Source organism: Lytechinus variegatus, chromosome 12, assembly GCF_018143015.1.
Source record: "Lytechinus variegatus isolate NC3 chromosome 12, Lvar_3.0, whole genome shotgun sequence".
Classification (NCBI taxonomy): Eukaryota; Metazoa; Echinodermata; class Echinoidea; order Temnopleuroida; family Toxopneustidae; genus Lytechinus; species Lytechinus variegatus.
Genome location: NC_054751.1, coordinates 2,442,909 through 2,449,689, shown reverse-complemented (window position 1 = coordinate 2,449,689; position 6,781 = coordinate 2,442,909).

The following is a 6,781-nucleotide window of genomic DNA, read 5'->3' as shown; positions in this document are numbered from 1 at the left end:
CACATCAGTGATCTGCAAACAACTTGAGCATATCATCTGTAAGCACCTCTTCAAACATCTACAAGAAAACAATATCTTGTCTTCTCTCAACCATGGGTTCAGGTCTGGTCATTCAACTGAAACTCAACTACTGACCACAGTACACGATCTCCTTCGCCAAGTCCTGAAACTTACATCCTACTTCAAAGTGGTCGAGGGGTTGGTTCCTGCCCTTCCTGTTGATAAATTTCTTATTAAAGCAAGACCCAAACGTAATATCAAAGCTAAGAAATTTGTAAACTTTGCCAGTGCTACTAATGTGGTAGAGAAACAAGTTACAAATAATTCCAAGTGTTTCTCAATAAGACATTGTAACACAGAGCAGTTAAGAAATTCTTTTTTTGTGAATACAACGTTGGCCTGGAATCAACTCCCTAACGAAGTTGTCTGCAGTACATCACCAGAGGTGTTTAAAGCTAAGATCGAGGAAAGCCACAAACTCATTTGCGCCCTCTCCTTACCCGGTGCATTATACCTAACGGTCCTGCACTGTACTACATCCAGATCCAGATCCATGATGATCATAGAATGCCATCGATCTGTTTGTTTCCCTCACAATTTGTGTATATTGTTATTAAATAAAAACATTCTTTTTCAGGACTATTAAACAGATGGGTGGAGGTTCAAGATGAAAAAGAATGAAATGTTTATGTATATGATATTTTTAACACATGGCATAAAAGGACCCCAACGAAAAACAACTTTTGTTGATAGGGTGTTCCATCCCACCAGTGGCGAATAAATTAATTTTGATAAATCAGAAGGGTGGAAAAATAAACAGGAGTAAAAGGGTGGCAAGATAAATCGTCTAAGTGGTAAGCCCGATGGTGCACGAGAAGCCATACAGTTTGAAATTTGTGCTAGTCTTAATTGTCCGAATCTGCATTTTATCATCGTGCATTAAGAAAAAAGATACTGCCAGTCGGGTTGTATACACAAAGGCGTTGATCCTCAATAATTCCACATGTGCCACTAAAAAATTAAATAAGATTGTAATGTTACACTGAAATCAGAAAGCGAGATTGAGATACCAACTCGATTTTGATTCATAAAATTGTGCTCAAAATGTCTGCTTTTCAGATTGGAATATAAAAATTTTCAGCTCGCGCTTCGCGCTCGCATCATTTCTGTACCAAAAACACATACTTTTCCTGATGAAATAAGTGAATAGAATGTCCCGTTTTCAGTTCTAAACCTCAAAAGAACTCCCGCTTCGATTTGCAATAATCTTTTGTTGGATATATATCTTCTTCTTTATTAAAAGCGTCCAATAATCTGTCATTTTTTCCCAGATCGAAATATCAAAATTTTCAGCTCGCGCTTTGCTCTCGCATCTATTGTTCTTCTCGACAAACATCTTAATCATTGGTACCAAAAATGCTTAGAATATCAAGCTTTCAGGTCAGAATATAAAGAAATTTCAGCTCGTTCTTTAGTCAGATACATGTATCTATCCTCCTCATGAGTTACTACAAACAAACCTAAACAGGTACATTTTTCCTGTTTTCATGTCATACTAAAAAATTTCAGCTCGCACTTCGCGCTCGCATTGTTGGTGAGGGTGAGATATGTGTCTCTTTCTCATAAGTCATATATATATTTATATATATATGCCTATATGTGTGTGGGTGAGTTTGTTCGTTTTGTGTGATAGAGCACCTTTGGAACGTTGATTCATGATTTTGCCCCCCCCCCTCCACCATCTGAAAAATGGATCGACGCCCCTGTGTATACATCATGCTTAATAAACAGATCACTACATGGTCCAGATAATTTTTGTCATTTTTTTCTTTCGCATGAGTTTAGAATAGGCTTACTTGTAACACAAATTAAATTTTCAAAGAAATTATAAAAGTAAAGTACACTACAACAATGAAGGAATTTCCAAGAACACCATGCATATCAACCACTCCCAAATGTCCTAACTTGTGATTTTAGTGGGGGTAATGTTGAAACATCCCCATCCACAAGAAAATTTGTGTCAATCATCCCCCCCAACCAAGAATACCGATAGACACCCATGCCTGCTAGCTAGCTCGAGATAGGGGGAGGCAGGAGGCACTTGCTCCCCTCCCCCTTGGAAAATACCTGATCCACCCCTGATGTCTTTGGTATGCAAATGGAAATCCCAGGGGGCGCGCCCCCTACCAAAAATATAGTAGGGGGACACAATATCCCCCTACTATTTTTGGTCTATTCATAATGGAAAAAAATACATCATTCACAATCGAAATAATAGCTAAGGTGAGGTAAGTTGTGACACGTTTTGTGCATTTTGCACATAAAGCCTTTAAATTTGATACTTTGGAAATATTTTTCACCTATATCTGTCTATATGAGTCATTGTGATCTTTGAAAAAATGAGTGTCAAATGGCTCAACTTGCCCCATCTGTGGGGTAAAAATCGTGCCACCTTCTGGGGTAATTGTTGAGCCACAAAAACTATGTACAAATTGTATGCGGGTAGAGCCAGCATGCCAATTTTTTATTTAGTCTTTTCACTTGCTATAATTCTCATAAATACTAACATCCTCTAAAAGTAGAAGAACTGTCATGTGAATTTGTTCCTTTCCGCCTGCATATCGATGGCTTTTTAAGAGTTTTTATTATTATTATTATTAATATTATTATTAGTTATTATTATTATTACATTCCGCGAATTACCATGGCTCAATTCGCCCAGAACTTGCCCCATGTTGGCTGGCTTAAATTACCCCAGTCCGAAATTAATTGCGATATTTTCACATTTATGATCCATATCATGTAAAAGATTATGACAAGAATGAGAATCCATACCTGGACTAACAAGTATTGAGTCCCATTTTAGGTATAAATCTCGAATATTATAAAGGCTCGCATCATTAATATATACTTATCCTCTTCACGATTAATAAAGAAATGGTTAGAATTTCCATTCTTCAGGTAGAAAAAAAAAATTTGTAGCTCACGCTTAGCATTATTTGATTGTTGAAATATACGTCTCCATGGCTAACTGCAAGCAGTCGTTAACAGATCCTTTTTTATCAGATCAAAACGTATATTAATAATTTCTGCTCGCGCTTCGCGCTCGTAATAATTATGTAATTGGATACACACCTCATTCGCCCAGAATGTTAACATTTTAGGACAGAATACATCAAAATAAAAAAAAATAGCTCGCGCTCTCACTATTTAAATAATGCTTAATATGAAATTATTATATATTTGTTGAATGTTGAATAACGCTTAGAAGTGACTATTATGACCCCTTCAGAGAAAAAAACAAAAATCAAATCCGAGCTGCCGATCGGGGAAAGTGTGGCTGAAAAAAATTCGCCCCCCCCCCCCCCCGTATTGGCGAAGGCTGGATCCGCCCTGTTAAATACATTTGACCCCGTGACTGACCAGTCTTTTAAAACCACCATTTTTGTTTAAAATCGGTGTTTTTGATACCCTTAACGGGTGCTCGCACAGCCCGTGTCTAAAACTAAAAAAAACACACCATCTTAAAAAGCGTTTTTTTTTCACGCATGACTGGCCACCCCCCCCCCCCCGGGGGGATTACCTCTGCCATTCTTACCTCTGGTATTTTTGCCACTATCATAATTGACTGCTATTTTTTCCTCTGCCACTTTTACCTCTGTCATTTACCTCTGCTATTATTACCTCTGCCATTATTACCTCTGCCATTATTACCTCCGCCATTTTACCTCTGCCATTATTACCTCCGCCATTTTACCTCTGCCATTATTACTTCTAGCTGCCATTTTACCTCTGCCGTTTTTACCTCTGCCATTTTTACCTCTGCCAATTACCTCTGCTATTTTACCTCCTGGTAGCGTTTTCGCAAAGAACCTCCTATAAAAAGAAGCTTGTTTTCAGAATCTGCATAAATCTGCAACAATCACGAGCTAACATCCACCCCCATCCTCTCGGGAAAATGTAGGTTTCTAGTTTATAAAAGGCTTTTTAATTAGGTGCGCCGCATTAGACTGGTATGAAACTATTATTTCGGTGATCATAATTGCGAATCCTCAGCCTCCCCTTCACCCTCCTCTCAATGGTGACATCATGCACCGTGTGACGTGCATAATACGCATATGCTAATTTGACGTCACACACGATGTAAGATCAAACAAAATTAACAACGCGAATTCTTCATATTCATGTGATCACTGCTGATTGGCCATAAGTTTATTTACGTCACATTGCTTCCCATAGAAATCACGCTCGTTGCCAAGATCGCACAACAAATCCGGAGGCCTACACTTTCTGATTTATTGTGCATCGAGAACACGCAGTGTCTCTTCTTTCGAGTTTCCGTAAGCAATTTTGCAGCAATAAATTGCTGAAATTCTTAGCTCTCATACTTGAAGTTAGCTTGTATACAAAATGCCTATCATTTTTATTTTAAGGTTAGTTTATAATAAAAAGAGAGAGAGAAAAGGAGGATAAAGTACACATGGCACTTCTGGCTTTACAGTATCAGATTGTTTGCATTTTCTGGAAATTTCCATTTTATTAAACTAAAGTGAAATTGAAAAAAAAACATCTATTTTTTGTCATTAAAGAGCAATAGGAAAATTAAAGCTGTTTTTTTTTATTTTGAGAGAGAGAGAGAGAGAGGAAAAAAGAAACCCCTCGCCCGCCACCAGAGATGGAGATCAAAGATGACCTTTTTTTTAATTTCAGTCTCAATTCTCAAAACAGTCTAGACATAATTATGCTTATTTCATATTGGCAGTTAAAAATACACTGTTAGAAAATTTATCCTTACAATAAAACAAGTTCCTGCAGCATAGTCTCGAGAACACCAGTAATCTTACCGGATTGCGTAATCTTACAGGAAAGATATTTGTTTCAATCTTACAAATTTTCTTAAATAAAACACCCTTTTCCCCTTTTTAACCAGACCTGCTCTGTTAAATTGCAGAAAATTTCATGTTTTATCAATTTACAGAATGATTTTGTTATTACTTTTTGCAAAATCTTCTTTGTTTTCTGTAAAATCACGGTTTTTTAACAATGTACATAATAAAGGGCTGCGACAGAAAAGTCATGAATGATTTGTTCAATTTCTGAAGCATGATCAGACGATGGTCCCAGGTTAAGACGCTGACGTCGTGTGGCTATTCTGTGTCCGTCTCTGCCTCTAAACTGATAATTCTGAGATTGTATCAGCTGGAATAGAAGCACTGCTCGACGGAGAGAGTTGGGTCATGTCGAGAGCCGTACCGATTTTAGCTCCATGGTCGACTACCGACCCGAGAGCAAGTCGTTGACGGCGACCGTTCATACGCCTTGCCCGGCGAAGTCTCTGACCCGACAGTTCGATGTCTGTTGGAGTTGTGATGATCACCATGCTATAACAAAATGTTATAAAAGAAAAGGAAAACTATATTCTAGATGATAGTTTGGGAGAACTTGATGATTGATTTTGTAATGACAATTCCATCCCCATATCCAGATATTTCGAGCCACCAAGATATTGATTCATATATCACCATTTAAACGTTTTTGTCTGTTACATTCCTTTTATTATAATTTGTATGAAACCACAAGATATTAGGTCAAGGATTCAAAGACAAATGACAATGATGTGGATGTGAGGGATGATGATTATGATCATGATTATGATGCTGATACTATGATGATGGTGGTAATGAGATTATGATGATGATAATGGTAATGATGATGATTGGTGGTCGAGCGTGATATTCATGGTGATGGTGATGAAAAATGATGATAACGATGAGGATGATGGTAACATGAAGATGGCGACAATGGTAGTATTGATACAATGGTGATGATGATGATGATGACATACGGTGATGATGATGATGTTGGTGATGATGATGATGGTGATGATGATGATGTTGACGGTCGTGATGATGATGGTGATGATGATAATGATAATGATGATGATGGTGAAGATGATGGTGGTGATGATGATAATGATGGTGATGATGATGGTGATGATGAAGATGTTGATGATGGTGAAGATGATGGTGATGATGGTGATGATGATGATGGTGATGATCAAGATGTTGATGATGATGATGACGGTGAAGATGGTGGTGATGATGATGGTGATGACGGTGAAGATGGTGGTGATGATGATGGTGATGATGAAGATATTGATGATGATGATGACGATGATGATGACGGTGATGTTGATGGTGATGTTGATGGGAATTATTTGTTCTTGTTGATGGTAAGATGATGATGACAATGGAGATGATGGTGATGATGACCATGATAATGATGTAGGCGATGTTGATGATATTGAATAATTGGTGGTGATAATCCCCTGTGGAAAATAAGCAGACTGGACTTGAAACTCATTTCTTAAAAAAAAATCAGTAAAATATCGAAACTGTTTTTTTATTAGTTGTAATTTTTTTTGTTTTTACTTGTCAAATTTTTCGATGAAACAAAATTAATGTCCACCCACAGATGTGCCAAACTTGATCGATCGTGTTTTTTGCAGAAGAGAATCTAAACAATAACGCCATCCCAACCCGCCCCCTCAAAAAAAATGTGCAGGCCAATATTACTGTAGACAAAATTCATATTGCATGAGTTAGGGGCGCATTAGGTCTTTGGGCGCATCTTTAAGATATGACTGGTCAATTAAGAAGGGGAGACCGGGCGGTGCAAGTGTTGTTTCAAACCTTTTTCTACTAAGCAAGCAAAACAATACAATACAGGCAAACAAACAAAAACAAAAATGTGCCTCTGGATCAGCTCTGCATGAGTAATA